The 26,374-nt window shown below is 41.6% G+C and overlaps 1 long non-coding RNA gene and 1 pseudogene across 1 annotated transcript in view; both read right to left on the bottom strand.

Annotated features, from left to right (window-relative positions):
• The window catches only part of LOC137218257 (uncharacterized), a 180,295-nt gene extending 154,796 nt beyond the window's left edge, over window positions 1-25,499 (bottom strand). The window contains exons 1-2 of the long non-coding RNA XR_010940578.1: window positions 18,686-25,499; window positions 16,784-16,920 (exon numbers count right to left, since the gene is read on the bottom strand). This is a non-coding gene — a long non-coding RNA (uncharacterized lncRNA). The remainder of the gene's footprint in view (window positions 1-16,783; window positions 16,921-18,685) is intronic.
• Window positions 12,990-14,438, bottom strand: LOC137218255 (NOP protein chaperone 1 pseudogene; annotated as a pseudogene).
• Window positions 25,500-26,374: the final 875 nt, after the last annotated feature.

Below are 26,374 nucleotides of genomic sequence, written 5' to 3'. Positions count from 1 at the left end.
TCCAATTGTATTTTTTTCTCTCCTGCCTCCCTGGAAACTTCATGTAATTGATTATAATTTAATTATTATTTACCTTGGTATTAAAATACAAATGCTATAAAACCCTAAAAATATCTTCCTTGAATGTTTGATATCATCAAACAACACCAGTCCTTATATAAAGCCACACAAAACCCACAGCCTGATGGGCTGTTTGTAGGTTAAACATATTTATATAAAGACTAATCCTCCAGCTGCAATTCTCTTCCCAGAACTGGCCACAATTCACAAAACAGTGAGACCTCCGGCCAAGGCATCAAGACTGGTTTTGGAGGTTTTTAGAAAATTAGCAAATTAAAGGAATCTCTTATACTTTCCTTACATGTATCTAAGTGGTTAACGTGTTGAGAAGGAAAAGTTTGTGTTAGGGAAGTCGTTCCTTGATTAGATTTATCCTGATTGGCGTCCAGATTAAAGGAGTTCTTTATGATTATAAAATATATGAGGTTATCAGATCTATTAACAGGAGCCCACAGACAATTCTATGCCTGATTCTATAGAAAGAGACTAAAACTTTGAACTCAGGAGTGTGGTTGTTGCATACTTAAGTAAAGACACAAACACAGTTTTCCCACACATTTTGTTTCTGGTGATTACTAAATAAAATTTTCCCCAGGACGAATCAAAGTCATTTATTATTCAAAGAATTATTAATTTAAAGATAGTTATTTAATTTGATTAAAGAACATTGGTCACAGGCCATCTGAGAGTAGATTAGGTTACTGTGTACATGGAATTTCTGTGCATTTACAATCCTTATGTAATAGTCAAGAGAAACTTGCTTTATGACTCTACGGTTTACTTTTCTGCAATTGGTGCAGAGAGGAAAACAGGAAAAAAAGAAAAGAAAAAATAAAGATGAGTAGAGATATCGCGAAATATTACGTGTGTTGCCTGTACGTTCTATTCAAGACAACAGAGAGAGGAGAGTTACTTAGCTAGTAATTTAAAGAAGGAATCTCTGAGGCACTGACATTTAACCTGAAAGTGAAGCAGTATAAGTGTAGCTGGAACTATATATGTGTATATCAGGGAGGAGATGAACAGAGACGAGAGCGCTCATTGTAGAGATAAAATCGATGCTTGGTTCTGTTTGTGTTGTTCTGGGACGTTGTGTCAATGACTGAGCCCCAAATAATTAGTGGAGCCGCTATCTGAAACTGCAGAAGAGAGGAGTAATAGTTTCTATTTGGGGAGGAAGTCCTGGCTTCTGTCTGATATACATTTCATTGTAGGTGTCTGCTTCCCATGCAATTATGGATGAGACCTCATAAATGAAATCTAGCATTCGTTTTTACGCATTATTATCATAGTGGTAACAGCCATAGACTGAATAATTATAACAGTTTTCGAAGATGGTGTATATAGTAAAAAGAGAGAAGAGGGTTACAATGGAGTCTTGAGATGTTGAAATAGTATTGTTTGAGGAGAACGGTGCACAGTACACTGGCAGGAACTGACTAGTTTAAAGGCAGTGGGGAGTTTGTGATGTCAGAGGACCTTGGAAATATAAATTTCCTGACGGAGGTCATAGTCTAATTCTGCTTGGGTTCAAGTAAAATACTGAGAAACATTCATTGGATTTAATCACGGAGAGATAACTATAATGTTATAAAGGTTTATGTATACGCAAGTCAACAGTAACAGGGAGATCAACCCTAGTAAATCAAACTGTGGGAGGGGCGCCCAGAGATTGTCACTAATCCTGTACTGCTCTTTCAGTTTACTTTGGAAAGAGGAAATTCATTGGGCAGGAAGTAGAGATAAATTGGTTCAGAGATTTTGTTTCAAGAATGAAGAAACTGAGGGGCTTCCCTGGTGGCTCAGTGGTTGAGAGTCCGCCTGCTGATGCAGGGGACACAGGTTCGTGCCCCGGTCCGAGAAGATCCCACATGCCGCGGAGCGGCTGGGCCCGTGAGCCATGGCCACTGAGCCTGCGCATCCGGAGCCTGTGCTCCGCAACGGGAGAGGCCACAGCAGTTAGAGGCCCGTGTACCGCAAAAAAAACAAAAACAAAAACAAAAAAAGAATGAAGAAACTGAAAAAGATGAAAGGGAATGGACTGGGAAGAGATGGGTGTTAGCTGGTAGAAGAGCTTCAGTTTACAATTAATAATAAAATATCCTCCAGAGAGCAGGAGGGAAGGGGATACATTTGAGAAAAATGGGCTTATCCAGGAGTAGAAATGACTTTCAGTTTAAACAGGAGCGGCATCGCCAATGGGTGAAGATTCAGGAATAGGTGTTGACTTCATGACTTCATGTGTCAGTGAGCTGACACATTTCTTCGAATATTCTACCTCATCTGTATGGTAGGAGGTGAGCACACTGTTGAAAGTGAGGGAAGGTGAGAATTTCAGGGATTCAAAAAAACAAGGGGAACATTCGAAGTGCGTGCAAAGCATGGGAGAATGGTTTATGATCACGTCCTGGTCGGATGCAGATATTTATAAAACTCATTGGGAGATACGTATGATAGATGCAGCCATAGGAAGCGGAGTCTTTTTGTCATCTCTGATTGGGGTCTTGATCATCAGCTGTGCTGAGAGGTCAGAGGGACCTGAGAATTGTTCCATAAAACTCAGGAGATATGGGAATGATCGGGAGGCTGGGTCAATGCACTGGAGGATTCCTGTGTTGGGAGAACCTAAGCACGGTAGTCATTGTGTGAACAGACTGGAGGGGAAGTGTTATGATAACAGAGAGGATTCCAACCACTGATTTGATAGGTGACATATCCAGGTGAAATTTGAATCTGGGATCCACACCTCAACACCAGCATATTTAGGAATTTGAGATTCAGAAACAGCCTGAGCTACGTTTGAATTCTAGCTCTGTCATTTTCTAGCTGCATGATCTTCTCACATAAGCAAAATTTCAGAACCTAGCTTATGTTACTTGTTAAAAGGTAACTAATCTATAAGTAACAGGGTTGTACGAAAGATAAATGAGCAAACGTAGGTAAATCTCAATCACAGGGTCTCAAAAGGAATGTTTTCTCTTTTCAGGATCTCAGGATCAAAGGGTTGTGATCCACCCCTCTTCCTGACACATTATCAGTATTTGTCTATGCAGTAGTTAATGATTAACATTGACTTAGGTAGCACTTGACAGTTGACACATACTTTCCTATAGAAAAATTATGAAGTGAAGAATGTTTCTCCCCATGACATTTAGTAGGACAGAACTCCACCTACTCTTTCACTAATGTATCTGAAGGTGTCGACTAAATTTCACCCCAAATTAAACTTCACTCTATATTTGATGAGCGTGTCTGCCCTGTGTGGATTGTGGTACCCAACAGTGGGCTTATGATGTACGTACTCCTGCTGCTTTCCTGTGCAAGGGGTTTTTAGCCCTGATTTGTGTGACAAGAACTTCCAACAAGACATGAGTCCCTGGATTGTTTTCCCCACCATGAAGTAGATCCAAAGTGGCCTGGCCACATGGTCCAAGGCCATGTAGGGCAGCAATAGTGTTGAGGCTCTCATGTTGCCTGATTCCCACATGGGGAGGAACCAAGGTGACTAACGGCAAGGGCATCCGGGGTGTGGGGAGAGGGCACAGCAGGGAGGGTGGGGCCTCTGAAGCACTGGGGCCGGTGTTGGAGAAAAAATCCTGGTGCGTTTGATCAAGAATTATTTCATGAAACATTTGAGAGTGGTGTTCTTTCTGTGGAGTCAACATTCCCCAACTGATCATTTTGCGGGTTTCCTGCAGTTTGGTGTAACTCCTAGGAACTGAACATTAATGAAATAACTCTGAAAAAGTAGCTCTAATAAAAGTACAACACCCAAGAATTTTCATGTTTTATGTGTAAATGAAAATATTACTGTCTTGATTATGTGCAGTAGCCTACACTGCCTTATTGTTGACCCTGGAGAGAGGGAGGTTCACCATATCTACACATGCCTGGGGGTTAGGTGGTAGAGCTCATTCCCAGGTGAGTGGCTGGGGATTCATGCCTGGAATGCCTAACAATGCTTTAAATGCCTGGATTCTCTTGGTTGCTTTCCCTTTCCTCATCTTTACCTGCTCAGTTTTTCATCTGACCCTGCATAAGTATGCAGAGGCGGACAAGTGTTGGCTGAGTTCCTTACAATGAAACAACAGGTGAGAAGAGACTTATTTTTATTCTTGAATTGGTCCCACTTTTGCTAAATGGTCAGGTTTCTCCTTTTGGCCTGGATCTTCTAAGTGCACCCATGAAATACTAATGCCAGTTATGTTCACCACCCTGTTAGGGAGACTGATGTGGAAATAATCTCCTTCCGTCATTCACACCCACTTGTTCCAGACTCCATTAAGGCTGTGACTTCACAGAACACATGGGAGAGATTTTCACTAAAAACAATAAATACAGCCCTTAGGCTCAGTAAAGAAAAATTCCCTAATTACTATGTGAATGACAACAGCCTTAGGTGTGTGGTGAACACAGGTGATAGTAATGAGAGAAACAAGTTTGCAGACCCAGGGTGGGGGTGGGGGAGTGGGGGGTGGAGCAGATATGAAAGGTGCTGGGGTGGAGGTGGATGCTGGACAATAAAGAGTAATGAGGAATTGTTTACTATTTCTAATTTTTTAAATATTAAGCTTTTTATAGACTATATTTGAACATTTTTAAGTCTACGAAAGAAGATAAATAAAATTTCCTTCCTTCACAATAATTCAATTATCCTATGTCTACTTTTCTTTTTAAAGAGTTTCCTATTTATTTATTTATTATTTATTTTTGGCTGTGTTGGGTCTTTGTTGCTGAGCACGGGCTTTCTCTACTTGCAGTGAGTGGGGGCTACTCTTCTTTGAGGGGCACGGATTCCTCATTGCCGTGTCTTCTCTTATTGCTGAGCACGGGCTCCAGGCGCGCATGCTCAGTAGTTGTGGCTCACGGGCTTGGCCATTCCGCGGCACGTGGGATCCTCCCAGACCAGAGATCAAACCCATGTTTCCTGCATTGGCAGGTGGACTCTCAACCACTGTGCCACCAGGGAGGTCACTCCCTATGTGTTCTTCACCTTTGCTCAAACTTGAAAATTGAATGTAACATATGCAGATTATTTTCTTTATTGTAAGTGTGTATTGAGGAGAAAGTGTATGATAGACAGAATGAAATGTAGGGCACTGGACAGCAAATGACAGATTAGGGAGCTCGAAGCCCTCACTCCCCACCAGTAACATCAATACAGCCACCAGGGTTTGTCAGCACAGGGGACCCAAGAAGTGGCAACAATGATTTCTTTTCTGCTCCCACCACTCTCTGACCTGGCAGGAGTACAGATTACCTGCCGATATGTGTGTGTGCGTGTGCGTTTCTTTTTTCTTGGTGCCACAGCTGGACTTGCTGATTGAGCCTGCGTGTTTTAAGAAAGCAATGGCCATGTTGCGCTAACAATACAGTGGACCCTCCGTCGCTCTTGTGTCTTTGGGAGTTGAGTGCACACAAAATTTGTATGATGGATCCAGGCGCGAACTTCCAGTTGTCCTCTTGGCTCATACCTGCTATGTCAGGGGAATGTCCTTCCCTTGGGAAATCAGCTCAAAGCTTTTGGAGAGAAAGGCTGCACAGGTGTAGGTTGGGACCAGCAACCCTTGGCATGGACGACTGGGCAAACCAAGTGAATTACTAAGAGTTCCTGATATGAGGAAAGAGGCTGAGGACATAGGGAGGCCAGGCCTGCAGAGTGTAAGTTCTTCTTGCCTGTAGGTAGCTCTGGGTGTGGGTGGAGGAGAGACATTGAGGGGCTGAGATGCCAGCTGCCTGTCCCAGGACTGCAGAAGGAGGGGGCAGAAAAGCAGGAAGTGTGGCTCATATTTGTTTCTGACACACTCATCCTTCTGGTTCGTGACTCCAGGCTGTAAGGAGGAATTTACTCTTGTTTTGCAAAGTTGCTTTACCTATTCCAATCCTCTACTTTTCCATTTACTCTTTTCAAAAGATATATATAAACTCGCTATTTTCATTAAACAGCTGGTCATCAACATTTTTTCCAAGTCAATACCTATACATCCAGCTCATTTAAAAAAAAATCAATAAACCAAAGCACAAAGTGATATTACTGTATTGTCTGAGTGTACTTGAAATTTACTTACCTGGTCCCTCTCATTGGCTGTTTTCTAAATGTTCTGTTCTTAAGTAATACTGATATCAATATTCTTAGTACACATGTATTTGCACAAATATTCCCACCTACCCACTTCTTGTCATTTGACTTTGCTTGTGGAATATGTAAAGATCAATTAGGTGGTCAAGTTATCAATCGTTTCCTTTATGGCTTCTGGGCCCTGCTTTTGATGTTTTAGTAACATCTCCACTCTGCAATTACAGAATAAAATGTCGTCCGTGTTTTCTATTGGTACGTTCATGGTTTCAGCTTACAGTTCACGCAGTCCATCCCCCTGCAGAATTTTTCTTGTTTACAGCGGCCGGCGGCCCAGGAATAGCGTGAAGAGCGCGTCTCCTTCGCGGCAGCCTCCCGGCACCATCCTCCCAGCTCCTCGTCTCCCGTCTGCTGCCGGGGTCGCGCCGTGTGGTGCCGAGCCGGGCGCTAGCTCCGAGGCGGACTCCCCGAGACGAGCTCGGGCTTTTGGGCGGCCGGCACTGCACCCTCGCCTTTCGGCGATCCGGCCCGGGGACGTTCGAGCCGGTGGTCGGGCGCCACCTGGCGGCCGCTTTTATATCGTCCCTTGTCTCCGGAGCTTCGGCGATCTTCGCGAGGGCTGACATTCGGACGCCGGGCGCGAGGCAGCGTTCCGGGAGCCCGTCTATGCGTGTGGCGACTGTCCCGGTGGTCCCGGGGCATGGGCTCCTCCTGCGTTCGCTGGAGATTGGGTGTGTAGGTTCATGAGGGTGTGATCGTTGTCTCGCTCCCTAGTGGGCTGTGAGGGTTGCCTAGCTTGGTCGACCAGCAACCGCCCGTGCTCCTCCAGCCACGAGAATTAAGCGGACTCGACTCTACCTGTGCCGCCCGCCGCGTTGTGTAGGGAGAGGTCTTGCGAGCCCTCCGGAGCGCCTGAGTCTTGATGGTCCGTCCTTCTGAGTCCCTTTAGGAGCGTTCATTTTCTACCACTTCGGTCCACCAGCGTCCCACTCCGGACGTGGTGAACGCACCGGGCACGGGCGCTGAGGCTGCTGGAGGGCCCGATGAGCATGTTGGATGGCGCGCTTGGGTCCCGGTCTCCGGCGCATGGGCGCTTGCTGCTCTCGCGGGATTTGGAGGTGCAGACATTCGTAGTGTGAGGACGGCGCTGTGCTCCCTAGAAGTTCTTGAGTGGTGGGTTTGGGCGGTTCGACCGGCACTCCCTTGTGTCCCTTGCGCGTGAAACGCCCACATTGAAGCACGTGGTCAAGAGGGGGTATCCATCGCCGGAGTCGTCCGTGTGGCCCGGTGGTCGTACTTCCGCTTTCAAAGTGTCGCCTGAGAGTGATTCTAAGTCTCCTACGGACGTGGACGCCGCCAAGTTTCCCCCGGCCTTCTCTCTTGATCCCGTTCGCCCTTTTTCCCAAATATGTTTTTCTCCGCAGTGTGTAGGACCCGAATGGCGTAAGGAGGAGGCACTGGAAGTTCGACCTCGGCCTTCACGTCCTCCTTCCCACGGGACCGCCACGCCCCGTCCAATAGGACGCCCAGTGCTGCTTCTTGGCCGCCTTGGGAAAACGGTGCGTCCCGGTGCCGTCGCCGTGGTGGAGCTCCTCCCCTGCGGCCACTTTCTCCGAAAACCGCAAGAAGCGGTCATGGGGCTCCGCAGACGGTATTCCCCTGCAAGCCGAGCTGCGTCTACGGGGGAGCGCCCGGCGTCCCCACTTCTGTTGGCCTCGTCGGCGAAGCGCTTGTGTGCATCAGGTCCTCTCACCACAGGTGAAAGCAAGGACAGTCGCGGCGAGAGGGGAGGGCGCTCCAGGCGCAGCCACGGTTCCGCCTGTGGCTTCGTGGTTGGAGAAGCCTAACAAATGGGGAAATGGGAAGGTGCCTGGGGCGTCTGGTGATGGTCGTGAGGAGGCATGAGGCGATGCGCGGTCCTGCGTGGGCGCGGTTGTCAGAGGCTCCTCGTGAGAATCTCGTACCGGAATTGCCTCTGAACGCGCGTGTGGACGAGGAGACAACCCGGAGAGAGAAATGGGACCTGTGGTGGGCCAGAGGGGATGAGTTCGGACGGGTGGAGGCGCATCTTCTCTTCCGTGCCATCCAGATCTATCCCGGTGGTTTTTCCTCCATTTGGTTGTTACCTGGCGTCTGCTGCTGCAAGGAAAACTAGATGACCATACAGCGTTGTCGTGGCAAGAAACAATTTCAGTGACTTGAGAATTTGTTTTGAGATCCACTAGTGTAGACACTGGTGAAGTGAGAAATTCCGAGATCTACAGAACTGAAAATTACTATTGTTACTCAACAGCATTGTAATTACCATTGTTTGTAATTAGTGATAAAACAGTAAAGTTGAGTCACACAGAAGCTGACTAATTCGGGATGATCAAAGAGGGGTTTTCAGTATTTCTAAATCCTGCTAAATGGGCAGAGAGCAAGGTGGAGACAGCAGGTATGTGCCAGCTAAGGCTGTGCCAGGTAAGGTTGTAACGTGTGTGAGAATAAAGAGAGGTGCTGAGCAGATTATGGAGGGTTTCTGAATGGTACAAGAGGCTGGAAAGCATTCTTAAAGATATGTGGGGGGATAGATCTGATAAGTTGCAGTTTACAGAAAGAGAAAGGCTCATTGCTAGTCTCCACAGAAGGATTCAGCAACAGAGTATCTTATCAAATGCTCTGTTAAAAACACTGCAGTTTATAAATCCTTTAGAAACATACCTTACACATTTGCTAGCAGCAGAATTATGCATTGCTGCATTGTTTGTAATATAAACAGATTATTGAATATCAGCGTGCATCCCAACGTGGATTGGCAAAGTGCATTATAGTATGTCATCCATTCAGTGCACTGTCGTGCAGGAAACGATGTCTTGATAGAGGATAATTTGCAAGATACTGTCAAATGAATAAAAGCAAGCTATAACAACACTGTGCCTAGTGTTCTACTATTTGTGTTTTTAATTAGGGTGCCAAGGAGAAATGTATATTCATATTTGCTTGTATGCACATAAAGACACTCTGGAAGTTTGCAGTGGGAAACCAGATGCATGGCTACCTGTGGAGGGCAGGGGCTCCTGGGCAAAGAGGGGGAGGCGGTGCAGGGCACAATGTAATGCAATTTTCAGGACCTTCAACCATGTACATGTATTACAACCTCTCTAGAAAGCCAAGAAAATGAATTTTTTAAACCTCCAAGGATTAAAATGCATTTACTATTTCTACCAACTGAGTACATGTCAAGTTTGTTTCACCATGGAGCTATGCCTTCTCTAAAGTGTCTACTCAAGCCTTCCATGGTGATTTTGACTATTTTCCCTTACTTTGGAAGCAGACAAAGAAAACCAGGGGAATCAACGGATGTGTAGTTCATCAGCCCGTGCAGTGGCTCCCCTGCGTTTTTCTTTCAAATAGTTTATACACTGTGTTTTTTGGTGCTATTTTCATAAGTTTTATTTGCAAGATAGAGGAGAAATAAAGCTGTATTAGGGTTTTCCTAGGGTTGCCAGAACAAGATAGTGCAGACTGGGAGGCTTAATTTTCTCACAGCTCTGGAGGCTTTGAGTTCAAGATCAAGGTGTCTACAGGTTCAGTTTCTTCTGAGGCCTCTCTCCCTTGCTTGCAGGTGGCTGCATTCTTGCTGCATCCTCAGATGGACTTAACTCTATGAGCTGAGTGTGCATGGCTGTGTCTTAATCTTCTCATAGGGGCACAGCTCTGGGTTAGGGCTCACCCTTGTGACCCATTTTAACTTCATCATCTCTCCTAAGGCCCTATTCCCAAATGCAGTCACATTCTGAGATACAAGAGTCTGGACTTCAATATGTGAACTTATAGGGTTTCAGTTCAGACCTTAAGGGAAGCTGCTCCCCGTTGGTTGAAGCAGAAATCTCAGAGGAGAGAGGAGTCTTCCCACATGGCCTAGAACTTCTTGACACAGCCAAGTCATGACCCATAAGCCTGATTCCGTGGTTTTGCATGTCTCTGTGACAGAGAGTGGAGGTCAGGGAATGAATAAGGAATTATGTCCTCAGTACATTGTCACTAAATATTTCTGCCTTTTGGAGGCCAGATGTTCACAAAAGTAAAGAAGTTATGTTCTGCTCAGCAAGTTTCGGCCTTGGAAGTACACAACACACTGAGGAATCAGCCTAAGTGTCTCCCATATCCTGATCAGGCCACGGACACAGGAGCAGGAGACAGCCATTAGAGGCCACAGCCTTGCTGGGAAGCAGGTGCATCACCAGTTTAGCTCAATCAGATCTGTGTTCTAGGTGCTGAGCTTGAGGAAGGTGTCAGTCCTGGGACACTGTGGACACGATGCAGAAAAATTACCTTAAACCCTGAGTCATACTTAAATAGAAAAACTGTGAGATATTAATTCTTATTGCCTCCACTGAGCTATAAACTTGGTGAAGGTGGTTATGTTTTACGTTCCACCTCTTAGTCTCCAGAAAATTCCACATGCTGGAATCCTGGAGACTCTCAATAAATATTTGTTACTTTAATGAGTGGTGTGTGAGAGAGCTACCTGCTTTTTCTTGAAGACTCTTGTCCTATGATAATTTACAAAATCCAGAACACTTGGGAGATATGTTCTCCCTTAAGTATCTGATGGATACTGTGGACCCTCCACCTAGTAATGCACATGCACAGACACAAACACATTGCTGCAGTCGGCCTCAAGTGTTCTATTTCCCTCTTTTCAAGCTCATAGACCAACCCTTTAGCATTCTATATATATGGGCTTTATACTCGTTTTGTGTGTGTGGGTGTGTGCATACATCAAGAAAGAAAAAGTTAATGGATTTGAAGGGAGAGAACACATCATGTAACTCCTGCCCTCTCTCAAGCCAATCCGACAGCAGATAAACTTAGGACATAGGCATTCTTCACGGGGACCATCTCTTTTCCCCAGGTCTTTATTTTTATTTTTAACATCTTTATTGGAGTATTATTGCTTTACACTGGTGTGTTAATTTCTGCTTTTATAACAAAGTGAATCAGCTCTATAGCCTGGTCCTTATTGATCAGCACGATTCTCATTGGAGGAAGAATGGAACTCGGGAGGGGAACCAAGTCCCTCTGACTTCCCTGGCTCAGGGTGCAGAGGGTGGGAGGGGTGCCCCAGCCCCTGCCCCTGCTCCCTGCCTCTGGTTACTCCCTGAAATGTAGGGGCCACATCCTCAGCTGCAGAAGCAGAAAAGCCACTCCTCTTTTTGCTTAGTGTTCTCATGCAATATCTCTTCCAATATTTTCACTTTCAGCATATGAATGTCCTTACTTCTGAGTGAGGCTCTTGTAGACAACATATAGTTTGACCATTTTTATGTCTAGCTTGTCCATCTTTGTTTTTTTAATGTTATTAAATATTCACCTATATTTTAGTATGAAACATAATTTTATTTCTTTATATTTAAATCTTTAAGACCTACATAATTTATCTTAATATCCAAATTGGTTTAAAAACAGCCACCCCTGACTCTGTATATTAAATAATTCAACCATTTTACACTTAAAACGACATCCCTATCACATATTAAATTTTTGTTTTTCCTTTTCCTCCTATGTCATAAGAATGTCCAGAGGAACTGAATTTAGTTGACTTCTTTAACTGTATAGACTACGTAGGCGTATTATATGAGAAGGCCATAGCAGGAGAGAAATATAATTCTACACACTAGTATGTATTCTAGACTGACTAGTCTCTTTCACTGACCATCAGACTATTTCTACTTGGCTTTGTATTTCCAGTGAAGTTACACTTTCATATCTGCATGGATAGCATGGCTTAAAATGCCCTGTACATCCTCAATATACCTGTAAATTCATTTATTGACATCATTCAGTGCCTACTGTGTACCATGCACCAAGCTAAGGAGTGAACCAGACAAATACAACTCTTCCCACAATGTGGCACGAATATTATCTGGTAGAAGACAATCCTTAAATAGTCACACCAATAATCCATCACAGCTGTGTTTGGTGCTACAAAGTATACCCTTTGCAGCTGAGAAGTCTCGTTTCCAGATCTGTTCACTTCTGCATACTTTGAGTGCACAGCCGATTTCCAATTCCCAATGAAAAATACCAGAAGGAACTTGGAGAATTATCTTCAGAGTATTTACAAGATGTTATAAGCTAATGAGAGGAGTAGGAAAAAATAATTAAAACAAACCCCTAAAATATTAGGCAACAAAGTCTCATGAGCTCAATTCACTTGGAGACAGTCCTTTAAACTCTCAGGTCTATATCCTGAGCAAAGCCAGGCCCATGGCAGATGAGGTCCCAAACAAGTTAAATAAGATCAAGAATGTGGCAGAAAGGCAACTCCAATGCAGGATCATTTTGCCTTTTGAAAGGGAAAACCTGTTACTACCTCTTTATGTACTGTGACCTATTTTCCTGGGTGTCCCTATTCTCTACAATTAATAGGTTTCAAAACTGTGGGCAACTGGAAGGAATAATTTTAATAGCTGAAACAAACAAAAAATTCCTTTATGAGAAAAAGAAAACCCAAAAAACCACAAAATTTTCCAACCAGCAAATTTTACATGCATTGAGAGGCTACAGAGTCACTGACGGTGATTAAACCACAGAGCACCAGTTTTCCAGCTCAAAGTGGAAAGGATTTGTATTTTTTAATTAAAGTAGATATGTCTGGGCTTCCCTGGTGGCGCAGTGATTGAGAGTCCGCCTGCCGATGCAGGGGACACGGGTTCGTGCCCTGGTCCGGGAGGATCCCACATGCCGCGGAGCGGCTGGGCCTGTGGGCCATGGCTGCTGAGCCTGCGCGTCCGGAGCCTGTGCTCCGCAACGGGAGAGGCCACAGCAGTGAGAGGCCCGCGTACCGCAAAAAAAAAAAAAAAAAAAAGTAGATATGTCTGAGGGCATCTAAATATAATTCTTTTCTTTGTAAAAAAGTTTTTCCTTGGGGTGGGATAGGGAGGGTGGAAGGGAGACGCAAGAGGGAGGGGACATGGGCACACATGTATACATATAGCTGATTCACTCTGTTACAGACCAGAAACCAACACAACATTGTGAAGAAACTATACTCCAATAAAGATGTTTAAAAAAAAAAGTTCTCCCTCAATGAACCCATTTTGATGGTAAAAAATAAATATGACTTTATAATAACCTAAAAAGAAACCCAACCTAAGTTTTTGTTTTGTTTTGTTTTTTCAGTACGCGGGCCTCTCACTGCTGTGGCCTCTCCCGTTGCGGAGCACAGGCTCCGGATGCGCAGGCTCAGCGGCCATGGCTCACGGGCCCAGCCGCTCCGTGCATATGGGATCCTCCTGGACCGGAGCATGAACCCGTGTCCCCTGCATTGGCAGGCGGACTCTCAACCACTGCACCACCAGGGAAGCCCCAAGAGGCCAATTTAAAACAAAAACAAATGGGTAACTTGTATTTTTACTTTAAAATAAGTTTGAGATTTCTGAAGTCTATGCTGATGAAAGAGGATGCCAACAAATTCACTCATCACCATACATAAAATTAAGCTTTCTAAACTAAACCTCTTTAGCATGAGATCAAAAACAGTCTGCTCTTAGAAGAGTCCCCAAATGCTATCTCTTCCAACTCTTTAAAAGCTAGCTTCTGTTTCTCCAAGAAGCAAAATACATTCATTTTTGCAAACAAACACCATAGGTATCCGAAATGCAAAATAACCAGCAAGCCACATTCTTTTCCACAGAATTAGCGGGAACTATCACCTGTTTCTCAGATTGTTTATGTCCCTGTTTTCTTTTTTTCACTGGCAGGACGGTCCAGAACCTCTATTTTGCCTTTTCCATCTTTTGAATGAGGAAGCTTAATTGTATCGATGGTGACTTCACCTTCAGAAGAGGTGCTATCATCTTCATCCTCAAATTCTGAACTGTCCTCTGAACTGTCTTGTGAATTCTCTTGTGAACTGTCATCTTCTTTTGAATCAGACTGATTCATCTCAAACAAGATCATATACATTTGCATAACTTTTCCAAGAGTGTCAATATTTTCAATATTGAAATGACCAGGTGGTGCAGTTGATATTCCTTTCCTTAGTTTTTTGTTTGCCTGAGCCATCTGTGGGAGAAAGCTCTGTACCTGGTCCAATAGGGGACTCCTCTCTATCCGAACTGTTTGAAGAGTGGAATTCTTTCTGGAATTACGCTTGGAGTTGATGAGCAACCTGTCCCATATACCTCCGCGGCCGCCCCTGCCCTCCATCAGCAGCTCTCTGGACACCAAGACCCTGGAGCTGTCCCGGGAAAATGACGAACAGCTCGCAACGGGCTGGGATTTGCCGTGGGCCTCCCTGCTGCTCGCCTGTCTTCAGAGCAGCCCCTCCAGGCCCAGATGCCAGAAAAAGGCTGGGGACATCTCTGTTTTTTAACTGATGAGTTTAAGACATATATATATATATATATATATATATATATATATATATATATATATATATATATATATATATATAAATTACTGATATGGAATGACATTTAATTGCCAATTTGTTTTCTGTAATGTCATATAGCTTTTCTGTCCCACATTTTCTCACATACTGACGTCCTTTGTTCTTACTTTTTGTACTCATTTTCAAAATTAATTTCTTTGGCTGTGCCACGTCTTAGTTGTGGCATGGGGGACCTTTGATCTTCTTTGCAGCATGCAAACTCTTAGTTGTGGCATGTGGGATTTAGTTCCCTGACCAGGGATTGAGCCCAGGCCCTCTGCATTGACAGCGCGGAGTCTTCGCCACTGGACCACCAGGGTAGTCCACTGACTTGACTTACTTTTAATTTCCTTCTGTGTATATTCCATAGATAATCAATTTGTGGATACCATGGAGGTTACATATAAAATCCTATCAAACTAGCTTAAACTGATATCAACATTTTAATCACATGCAAAATCTCTATTACATCTCCAATTACATTACACATTAATTACATGTTATTAATGTCACAAGTCACATATGTATACATTGTTTTCTGTTAATGTAGATGTACGAATTCGTTATTTGGGGATACTATGACAAAATGCCACAGCTTGGGTAGCTTATAAACAGAAGTTTATTTCTCATGGTTCTGGAGGCTGAAGTGTGAGATCAAGGTGGTTAGGTAAAGGTCTTTTTCTGAGTCATAGACTTTTCATTATATCATCACCTGGAGGAAGGGGCTAGAGAGCTCTCTGAGGTCTCTTTTAAAAGCACACAAGAGACTTCCCTGATAGGCCAGTGGTTAAGAATCCATCTTCCAATGCAGGGGACATGAGTTCGAACTTTGGTCAGAGAACTAAGATCACACATGCCAATGGGCAACTAAGCCCATGCACCACAACTATTGAGCCTGTATGCTGGCTCTACAGCCTGTCTGCCACAACTAGAGAGCCTGTGTGCTGCAACTACCGAGCCCCCATATCACAGCTAGATATGAAGCCTGTGCGTCACAACAAAGATCCCACATGCTGCAACTAAGAGCGAATGTAGCCAAATAAGTAAATAAATACATATTTTAAAATAAAAGCACACACATTATATTCATGGTGGCTCTGCCCTCATAACCTAAGCACCCCCCAAAGACCCTATATCCTAATACCAACACATTTGGAGGTTGTATTTTTAACATATGAATTTTGGGGGAAACAATCATGCAATAGCAATAAATTGATAATTATTTTAATATTTTGGTTTAAAAAATATCCTAGAATGATAAAAAGTATAGCCAAAAGTCAAAATTATAGTGTTTTCTCTATTTGTCCATTTATTTACCTTTATCAGAGACATATATATTTTCATATGGCCTCAAGTTACTGGTGTCCTTTCATTTGAACTTGAAGTACTCACTTTAGCATTTCTTGAAAGATCGGTATTATGGTACTGAACTCCTTCAGCTTTTGTCTGAGACTGTCTCTCATTTTCCTCATTTTTGAAGAATAATATTGTAAGATATAGAATTGTTGGTAGGTAGTTCCAGCCATGCTTTAAGCATATCATTTCACTCTCTTCTGGCCTGCAAAATTTCTGATGAGAAAGCAACTGATAATCTTACTGACAATCACAATTAAGTGGATCATAATAATTGTCACATATAACTTTGTTTATATATATTTCTTAATGCTAACCTATTTACAAAAGTACTTATTGTTTCAAAATTTTGTATTTATCATTCTAAGATTACTTAACAAATCTATATTTTTATTCTACTTATTTATAAAATAAGAGGTTATTAGCCAAAATTATGAATTTATAGCTGAAATGTGTGGTAAAACATTCTTGATAAGCATTTTTCCATGTCTGAGAATTTTGATATGAACTCAGGTTTTCAGTTTGATTTTAGCATTGATAGATCCAGTGTGAGAATTCAATGTTGACTAAGGAATTAAAAATCCCTCAGGGCTCTCCTTCATTCATTACAGTAAAAGTGTGTTCTATGCTGTGAAAACTCATGTGTATGTAAGTCTATTGAATGATATTCTCCAGTTAAAATGATCTCCATGTCAGTTACATACACATAGTATGTAAATCTTCTGCAATGGACATCCCCCCTTTGTAGCATTTCTACTAGCTATCATCAAAATTCAGTCTAATTTAATCCATAAAGTGAACACTTTATGCTGGTCTAGTGTTTACACTGCACTGTAACTGAGTTCTATGAGTCTGCTGAATTCCTAACTTACCTCATTCCCAGGTTTCACATGTGGATGACCAGGGTTCACACCTGAAGAAATTTACTATTTTCTTACAGCTACATTGTTCCACCAGGAAAATAACTTGCCTGGATATCATTTCTTGCTTTTCATGGTCACAGTTTTTGCTTGAAATTAGACAAAAATAATAATTAAATTAAATAAATAAATAAGAAACGACACATGTGACATTTGGGGATTAAATTGTTGAAAAGTACATTACATGGGGAAACAACATGAATTTGAGGAATACACCAGTGAATAGAAACATGGTTTAGAAAAATGTTAATAGATGTTCAGTGTTTAGGTAAAAGAAAAATAAAATAAATTCAGACGCTACAGGGAATATGAGAGGAAAAATTATTAAAGAGACCGTGGCAAAGACAAAAACATGAAATTTTAACTCCCACGTGGACAGGAATTTTGCTTCTCTGAGGTGAAAAGTACAGGGGGAAACGTGAAGAGAAATTGATGTGTGATGCATAATGACAGAATCTGGATAATTTGACTCAATGGCTTCACATACATTTCTAAAAATATCCTTTAGTCGAGCCAACCTCCAGTTGACATTCCAAGTGTCCTGCTCCCTCCCCACACAGAGCACATGTGTCTGGAGCTGACTTGGACCCCAGCCTGGGGAAACCCTCCTCTTCCCTCCACACCTACTCTTCTTGCTCCAACTGGGAAATTATATCTGTTTTGCAGAGCGGATGCCCTGATACATGTGGGAAATGCTAGATGGATTTAAAGTTCTGTGCTGAGAACACGTGCATGCAATGCAAGCGCAGGACAACATGCCAAGGCTCAAGTGTGGGGGCATCAATGGCAGCCCAGGTTCGAGCACCCTGAAGGGGGGAAACACTGAAGGTTGTCACCCGACACTTCACTCAAAGACAGTAAAAGTCTCTGGTTGCTGCTGTTCTTGTCCAAGAAGAAAGACAGGCTGCAGGCTGCCTAGATGTCTCAGCCAGGAAGGAAGCAACGTTTTCATAATATGGTTAACACTGTTTTCTAACAGAATCCAATAAACATAAAACCCATGAGATTATTACTTGGAGTTCATGTAGAAAGGGGGATACAAGCTGTTATGTGTTTTTTGCTGTGTTCAAACCTCATAGTAGTCCCCCGAGCAGAAGAATTACTTAGCAACATAAAGTCACTTGTCTGTTAGATAAAATAGCCCATATCTGTGTCCAGCATTATTCTGCGTGTTGGTGGCAGACTAGTAAGGAGTACGTGCGATTGTGGTAATGGAGACTGTATCTCCATGCAGGGACAAATGTGCTGTGATAAGTAAAGGAACACATTCGTTCCAGGTTACTCTAAGTGCTACAGAAGCATGAGTCAAGGGCAAGAGTGCAGCAGCATATGTGGAAGCTGCAGCGCCTATCTCAATAAGACATGCATAAAGAAGTAAATAAATATTGAGAGACGCACCCAGAAGATGAAACAACGGGCGTCCTCCAGGATCACATCTGTGTACATCTTTGTCTGCAATATGTCCAGCAGTTCCTACTCTTTATGAGTGAGTTCTACAAACACGTCCTCAAACGTCACTGATCTCTAAAGCCCCGTCAATGGCTTCTCTGTGCTGATATGACATGTGCCTTTCATACATATTCAGAAATATATATACTGTGAACAAATGTTACTAAAGGAAACGTATGAGGTGTTGTGTAAAATAACCTATCAATTTCCCAAGATAGTGGTAATCCAACTTCCAGATAGGTTATTATAAAAATTTTTCGTGCAAATTCATAAGTAATATTCTCCTCCCAATTCCAAGTAAGTCTGTAGGTTCACCAAAAGGCAATCAATAGCCCTGATCTGCCACTTTGTCAACTGACAGGCAGTGGGAGTAGAGATAGAGCTGAAGCTCCATGTACATTTTACCTGCTTTTTTCACGTATTGAACGTGTACCTGGAGTCCTGCTTTTCTTTCCCGGGTTAGAGCTGCAGACACCAGTCGTCAGAACTCATGAGATTTGCTGGCTCCATGTGTCGGGAAAGCCCAGGATCATCTTTTCTCTTCTACATAGTTCTCTCCTCTGGGCTTGGAATATGAGACTTAAGTCAGCCCACGCCCTCCCATGGATTTCTTTTACCTGCTGCTGTTTAGTTTTGCTCTATTTATACCTTCACTATGCAAACCTACAACTTTGGCTGCTAACCTAGGACTCTGACTCCAAAATACCCCAGGAAACTTGTCATTCAATTAGGGAAGTCTATAATCCTTCAGCCCTTAAGTTTATTAGTATTATGATTGGTAGTAGTACAACTAATATCTTTAAGATTGTAATCACTATTGATATTATTATTTATCACTATTGTTGTTATTGCATTTCTTAAGTTTCTCTGCTCATGAATGTATCTAATTTACTGAAGAGTATTGAGGAGGGTTTTCAACAGACTTACATACACATGGTGCTTCCTGGTTCCTGCTGTACTTATGGGTACTTGTGGGTCAGAGAGCCTCCTGACATATTCAGACATACCCAGTGGAGGAAGAGACAGCTGTTACTGGTAAGTGAACCCCAGGGAGGACACTTGACTTTCTTGAGCCTCTAGAACAATGTTTAAGTCCTCTTAAGTGACCAGAAAGTGGTGCCAGTGCAAGAGCCCTGGAAAACACCCTTGTCCTGCCAGACTCAGCACAGGATTTTCCACCTCAACTCTGTGCCAGGAACGACTATCATGTCTCCTGGGAAGGCTGGAGAAGGTGTCGCTCCTGGAGTCCAGTCCTCCAAATTAGAAAAGTCAGCAAAGGGGCTGACATTGTGACAAGTGAGGAGTAAGGAGAGTATCTTTGGCATGCCTGAACCTGGGGACATGTTTCAAATTCACTCAGGGGTCCAGGAAAAGCTGGTGCAGCACTGGCAGACATAGAGATGGGGACGTGCCTGCTCAAGTAACCATTTCTTTTTCTAAGTCTCCCAGGGAGCCCCTGCACTGTTTGTGCCAATATATCATCCTCCCTGCTGACCCAGGATCACCTGCTTGTTTTCTCCTCTCAGAACAAATTTCTTTGTGCAAACCTAGCATTCTGACTCTAAAATATCCCAGAGGACATCTGATATAGGTACCCTGAAATTCACTTAGAGGAGTCTGTACGCAAATCTGCAATCTTTCTATGTTTACTTTTCTCTTTAACAGTAGTAATGGTAATATCATCATAATTCTCACTATTATTGTTTTTAGTCCATTTTATTACCTTTATTAATATGCATTATCTTGTGGTTGTTTCTACATAACATTGAGTAGACCTGCTCTATGCTAAAGATTGTCTGATTTACTGCAGATCACTATGGAGGGTTTCCCAACATACAAAATACATACACCTAGTTACTCCTGAGCTCCCAGAGCACTTAGCTGGGTGCCCTCGACACAAGGTCTCTATGAAGCTGAGGCTGAGGTCTCAGCTGTCGCTCTACAGGGGAGGATTTGCTCCCAGACTCACTGAGATGGGTACTGGCAGGATGCAGTCTGAGCTGAGAGCCTAGTGCCTCTGTCTGGAGGCCTGGGACTTCCCTGTGTTCTCTCCTATGTGGGCCTCTCCATATGGCAGATAGTAACACCCATGCAGGTTTCCCCAGGTCCAGGGATAAGAGAGAGAGACAGACAGAAACAGAGAAAGAACACAGGATGCAGCAAGTGAGATGTAAGTGACAGAGGTTCTGTCAATGAATCTTAACACTGACCTCCCCTGATTTGCTATATTCTGTTGGTCAGAAGCCAGTCACTAGCTACTTAGTACTTGCACAAAGAGTTTCCTCGCTGCATGTGGATCACAGTCTGTGGCTGGGAACACCCAGGAAGGCATGTTCAGTGGTCTCCCCCAGAACTGGGAAAAGTGGCTGCATTCTGGAAATAACGGAAAGTGATGAAAGTCCAGCCTCACTCATCAGAAGAGAAGTGAAAAGAAGACAATGGGTTACGTGTCATTTCTCATCCACTAAAGCAGCAAAACAAAAGCTCCCCAAACTCCTGAAGCTTGAACACTTGGTGTGAATGAGACACAGGACCACTCATTCCTCAGTGGTAGGAGGGGCACCGACTCTTCCTGGAGGATGATGGCTGCCACATCCCCAGATGCCACCCACTTGATTAAGGAGGTTACTTCTAGAAAACAAAGGTGCAGTGGTCAGTGGTGTGTATGAAGAGTCCACGTAGGTGGTGTTGTCTGTCTTATTTCTAAGAGCCCTGCATGGACACCTGCTTCCAGAGGGGAGCTGGTTCCACTGACAGTGAGAACAGGCTGCAGCTGTTTAAAATGACAGTGTCCATACTACCCAAAGCAGTCTACAGGTTTAATGTGATCACTATCAAATTACACATGACATTTTTTCACAGAACTAGAACAAATAAACCTAAAATGTATATGGAACCATAAAAGACCCAGAATTGCCAAAGCAATCCTGAGGAAAAAGCACAAAGCAGGAGGCATAACCTTCCCAGACTTCAGACAATGCTACAATGCTAATCAAAATAGCCTGGTATTGGAACAAAAACAGACATATGGGTCAATGGAACAGAATAAAGAGCCCAGAAATAAACCCACAGACCCGTGGTCAATTCATCTCTGATGAAGTATAGACAATGGGGGAAAAGACAGTCTCTTCAGCAAGAGGTGTTGGAAAAGTTGGTTCATGCAAATCAATAAAGTTAGAACACTCTCCCACCATACACAAAAATAAACTCAAAATGGCTTAAAGGCTTAAATATAACACATAACACCATAAAACTCCTAAAAGGGAACATAGGCAAAACATTCTCTGATATAAAGTGTACCAGTGTTTTCTTAGGTCAGTCTCCCAAGGCAATAGAAATAAAAGCAAAAATAAACAAATGGGACCCACTCAAACTTATAACTTTACTCACAGCAAAAGAAACCATAAACAAAATGAAAAGACAACATACCGACTAGGAGAAAATATTTCCAAATGATGCGACAAACAAGGGCTTAATTTCCAAAATATACAAACAGCTCATACAACTCAATAACAAAAAACTGAACAAACCAATCAAAAAATGGGCAGAAGACTGAAACAGACATTTCTCCCAAGAAGGCATACAGATGGCCAATAGGCACACGAAAGGTTGCCCATCATCACTAATTATTAGAGAAATGCAAATTAAAACTACAATGAGGTACCACCTCACACCAGTCAGAATGGCCATCATCAAAACTCTGCAAATAACAAACGCAGGAGGGTGTGTGGAGAAAAGGGAACCCTCCTACACTGTTGGTGGGAATATAAAATGACACAGCCACTATGGAGAACAGTATGGAGGTTCCTAAAAATAGAGTTGCCATATGATCCTGCAATCCCACTCCTGGGCATATATCCAGAGAGAACCATAATTCGAAAAGATACATGCACCCCAATGTTCATAGAAACACTGTTTCTAATAGCTAAGACATGGAAGCAACTTAAATGTCCATCAACAGATGAATGGATACAGAAGATGTGGTACATATATACAATGGAATATTACTCAGCCATAAAAGAATGAAATAATGCCATTTGCAGAAACATGGATGCAACTAGAGATTAGCATACTAAGTGAAGTAAGCCATAAAGAGAAAGACAAATGCTATATGGTATTACTTATATGTGAAATCTAAAATATGACACAAATGAACCTATCTACGACACAAAACAGACTCACAGACATAGAGAACAGACTTGTGGTTACCAAGTGGGAGGGGGTTGGGGAAGGATGGACTGAGAGTTTGGGGATAGTAGCTGCAAACTATTGCATATAGAATGGATAAAAATCAATGTCCTACTGTATAGCACAGGGAACAGGATATTCAATATCCTGAGATCAACCATAATGGAAAAGAATATAAAACAGATGTATATATGTGTATAACTGAGACACTTTGCTATACAGCAAAAATTAATACAACATTGTAACTCAACTATATTTCAATTAAACAAAAAAAAATCAATTGATGTGAACAACACTAAAGGCCAAATGATCCTAAGAGTCATATACAGAGCATTCTATCCAACATAGGCTGAATACACAGTCTTCTCAAGTGCAGAAAAAATATTTTCTAGAAAAGATCACATGATCGACCACATATCAAATCTTAGTAAACTCAGGAAGACTTAAATTATACCAAGTATGTTGTCTGAGCATATTATTAAACTAGAAATCAATAACAGGATGAAAACTGGAACACTAATGAATACAAAAAAATTGATCAACACTCTCCTGACCAACTAATTTATCAAAGAATAAATTTAAGAAGAAATAAGACAGCATTTTGAGACAAACTGAAATGGAAACACAGTATACTAAAAGCTATGGGATGCAGCTAAAGGAGCGTTAAGAGAGAGGTTTATTGCAACAAATGCCTACCTTACGAATTAAGAAATATCTCGAATCAAAAACCTAACTCTTCTGTTCAAGGACCTGGACAAACAACAAACTGAGCCCAAAATTAGCGAAGCAAGAAAATTATAAAGATTACAGCAGAAATCAATGTCATAGAGAAGAGGAAAACAACAGAAAAGATAAGTGATACTAAGAGTTGGTTCATTAAAAGATAAAATTTTGAACCTTTTGCTAGACTAACCAAGGAAAAGGAGAGAAGACCCAAATCAACAAAATTTTAAATAAAAGAGAAGACATTACAACTCTACTACAGCGATAAGAAGGATAACATGTTACTTTGAACAACTACATGCTAACAAACTGGGAAACCTAGATAAATGGGAAAAAATCTTAGAAACATACAACCTACCAAAAGTGAATTAGGAAGAAAGAGAAAATCTAAATGAAGCAATTAATAGTATGGAAATTAAATCAGTAATCAAAACTCTTCAAATGAAGAAAAACTCAAGATCAAATGGCTTCACTGGTAAATTTTACCAAATATTTAATGCATTAATGCCAATCCTAAAAGTCTTCAAAAAAGAAAGAAAAAAAATGGATGAGGAGGGAAATCTCCCACTCATTTTATGAGGCCAACATTACTTTGATATAATAATCTGAAATGGACACTGCCAATTACAGGCCAATAACACTGATGAATATAGGTTTAAAAATTCTGAATAAATACTAGCAAATCAAATAAATGGGATGCATCATATTAATAGAACAAAGGGAAAATATAATATCAATAGGCACAGAAAAAGCATTTAATAAGTTAGGTATAAAATGAATGTAACTCAACATAATAAAGGCTAAATATCGGGACTTCCCTGGTGGTGCAGTGGTTAAGAATCTGCCAGGAAATGCAGGGGACGTGGGTTCAATCCCTGGTCCGGGAAGATCCCACATGCCTAGGAGCAACTAAGCCCATGCACCACAACTACTAAGCCTGTGCTCTAGAGCCCGTGAACCACAACTACTGAGGCTGTTTGCCACAACTACTGAAGCCCATATGCCTAGAGCGCATGCTCTGCAACAAGAGAAGCCACTGCAATGAGAAACCCACACACCACAACGAAGAGTAGCCACCACCTACTGCAACTAGAGAAAGCCTGCATGCAGCAACAAAAACCCAATGCAGCCAAAAGTAAATAATTTTTTTAAAAGGCCAAATATGACAAGGTCACAGTTCAAAGCACACTCAAGAGTGAAAGTGTGAAACTTTTTCTCTAATATCAGAAACAAAACAAGGGAGTCCACTCTCACCACTCATTCAGCATAGAAATGGAAGTCCTAGCCAGGGCAATCAGTCAAGGAAGAGAAATAAAAGGCATCAAAATTGGAAATTAAGAGGTAAAAATGTGTCTATATTAAGATAACATGATTTTATATATAGAAACTCTGAAAAACTTCACCAAAAACCTGTTAAAACTAATCAACATAATCAGTAAAGTTGCAGAATAAAAACATAAAATGCAAAAATCAGTCATATTTCTATATACTAACAATGATCTGAAAAAAGGAAACCATTCTATTTATAAGAGCATCCAAACTAATAAAACAATAAGGAATAAATTTATCTAAGGAGATGAAAGATATCTACAATACAAGCTACAATACACTGATGAAAAAATTTGGAAAAGACAGAAATAAACGTAAAGTTATCCCTTGTTCATGATTGGAAGAATTAATATTTTTAAAATGTCCATACCACCCAAAGCCATCTATGGATATAATGCAATTCCTATCAAAATCCAATAGCATTTTTTAAAGTAGAAAAAAACAACAGAGAAATATATGAGGAATCACAAAAGAACTTGCATATGCAATGTGACCATGAAAAAGAACAGCAAACCTGGAGGTATCACATTGCATGATATCAAACTGTATTATAAAGCTATAGTAATGTAAATAGTATGGTACTGTCATGTAGAAAGGCATACACAACAATGGAATAGAACTGAGAATCCAGATATAAACCCATGCATATAAGGTCAACTAATATTTGATAAGACAGTCAGGAACACTCGGTGGAGAGACAGTCTCTTCATTAAACAGTGCTTGAAAAACTGCATAGTTATATGCAAAAGAATAAAACTAGACTCCTGTCTAACACCACTCATGACAATTAAATAGAAATAAGATAAGGTAAAGACAACTGTAAGACGGGAGGCTTTTCTTCCTGGAGGAAAACAGTAAAAATCTTTTTAACACAGGTCTTTAATATTATTTTTGATGATACCTTAAGCACAAGCAACAATTTAAAAAACTAACACGTGGAACAATATCAAACTAAAAATCTGCTACAAAACAAGATAAAATAAATAACGAAAAGAGCCTATGTAATCAAAAATAATATTTGCAAACCTTACACCAAATAAGGGGTTGATATCCAAAATACATCATAGAACTCAGTAGCACAAAATAAATTAAGCCAATTAAAACCTGTTGCAAAGACCCCAACGGACATTTTTTCAAAGAAGATATGTGAATGTACAACAAATACATGAAAATGTGTTCAACGTCATTACACATCAGGGAAATTAAATCTAAACCACAATGAGATATCACCTCAGGATTGTTAGAATGGAATTCATCAAAGAGACAAGATATCTGCTAGCAAATGCTAGCAAAGATGTGGAGAAAATGGATGATTTGTGTGCTTTTGGTTGTCTTATAAATTAGTTCAGCCTCTATGGAAAACACTAGAGGAGGCCCTCAAAATTTAATATGACTACCATATGGTCCAGCATTTTCATCTATAGGAATATATTGAAAGAATTAAAAACACTATGTTGAAGAGATATCTGCACTTCCATGTTCATAGCAACAGTGTTTACAATAGCCAAGACATTGGAAAAACGTGTGTCTATCAACAAATGAGTGGATATAAAACCTTGTGGTATATTTAGAAAATGGAGTAACATTCAGCCATAAGAAAGAAGGAAATCTTGCCATTGGTGACAATATGGATGGACCTTGAGGGCGTTATCTTAAGTGAGAGAAGTCAGACCAAGCTTATATGTGAAAAACACACACACACACACACACACACACAAAACTCATAGAAAAATATCAGATTTTTGGTTACCAGAGGAGGGAGGTGAGAAGAGGCAGAATTTGATGAAGTCCAAAAGTACCAACTTGCAGTTATAGGATAAATAAGTATTGAGAATATTATATACAACATGATGA

Source organism: Pseudorca crassidens, unplaced genomic scaffold (assembly GCF_039906515.1).
Source record: "Pseudorca crassidens isolate mPseCra1 unplaced genomic scaffold, mPseCra1.hap1 Scaffold_72, whole genome shotgun sequence".
Lineage (NCBI taxonomy): Eukaryota > Metazoa > Chordata > Mammalia > Artiodactyla > Delphinidae > Pseudorca > Pseudorca crassidens.
Note: the sequence above shows the minus strand (reverse complement) of the source record. Positions and strands in the feature narration are given on the sequence as shown.